This window comes from Chrysochloris asiatica, unplaced genomic scaffold (genome assembly GCF_000296735.1).
Source record: "Chrysochloris asiatica unplaced genomic scaffold, ChrAsi1.0 scaffold00065, whole genome shotgun sequence".
NCBI lineage: Eukaryota > Metazoa > Chordata > Mammalia > Afrosoricida > Chrysochloridae > Chrysochloris > Chrysochloris asiatica.
The window spans coordinates 3,361-4,567 of NW_006408583.1; positions in this window are offsets into that span (position 1 = coordinate 3,361).

Sequence of the window (1,207 nt, forward strand, 5' to 3'; positions counted from 1 at the left end):
TATATATATTTTATGTTGTTGTTAAGTGCTGTCGAGTCAGTTCTGACCCTTGGTGAACCTATATAGGGTTTCCAAGGAACAGCTGGTGAACTTGAACGGTCAACCTTACAGTTCAAATAACTTTGCAGTCTAGTGCATTAGCCCACAGAGCTACACCAGGACTCTATCTATCTATATATCATAGTAAAAAAAGATTAAATGATACAAACCCAAAATATATAGGCAATTCAGAGGAAAATTTGCAGTCACTGTGGGAACAGTGAAGTCTCTCTGGTAACACTGTGGATTAATCATTGAGCAATTAACAACAAAGAGGTGGTGATTCAAACCCACCAGCCTCTCCAAAGAAAAAAGATGAGACTGTCTGTTCTCATAAAGATTTACAGTCTCGGAAACCATAATTAGGGTTTCTATGAGTTAAAATCAATATAGTGGTCTTGGTTTGGGTTTTCTTGTTTATTGAAACTAATTATGTTAAAATAGATAAACTAAGACAATTTTTGTTTAGAAAGGTTTTGTTTTTATGATACATCAGTTTAGGCCATATGAGTGGGAAAAGTATTCTATATAAATAAGAACCACAAAATCTAAGTAGCAATTATAACCAATAAGATAGTGATTAGAAATTTAAAACTAAAGACAGATTTCCTAAAGATGATTAACTTAGAGAAATAATACTCTCTGCTTTATTATTCCACAATTTATCTGTCAATCTGTGATGATGGAGCTATGCTACTTGTATTTCAAACCTCAGCAGGGTCCCCCATGGAAAATAAGTTTCAGCAGAGCTTCTAGAATAAGACAGACTACCAAAGACGAGAGGTAGACTAGTTTAGTCACTGAAAACCTTATGAATAACAGTGAGCCATTATCAGATATAGTGCTAGAAGATGAACCCCTCAGGCTGGAAATCACTCAAAATATGACTAGCAAACAGAAGCCTCCTCAAAGGAGAATTGATTTTCATGATGTGAATAGACCTTAGAATGAGAAGAAACAGCTGCAAATATCTCTTAATTATCCGAACATGGAATGTCAAAGTGTGAAACTAGGAAATTTGGAAGTTGTCAAAAATGAAGTGGAATGCATAAATATTGATATCCTAGGTATTAGTGAACTGAAATGGACCATACTGAATGCAACAATTATATGGTTTACTATTCCAGGAATGACAAATTTATAAGAAATTGAGTAGCCTTCATGATCA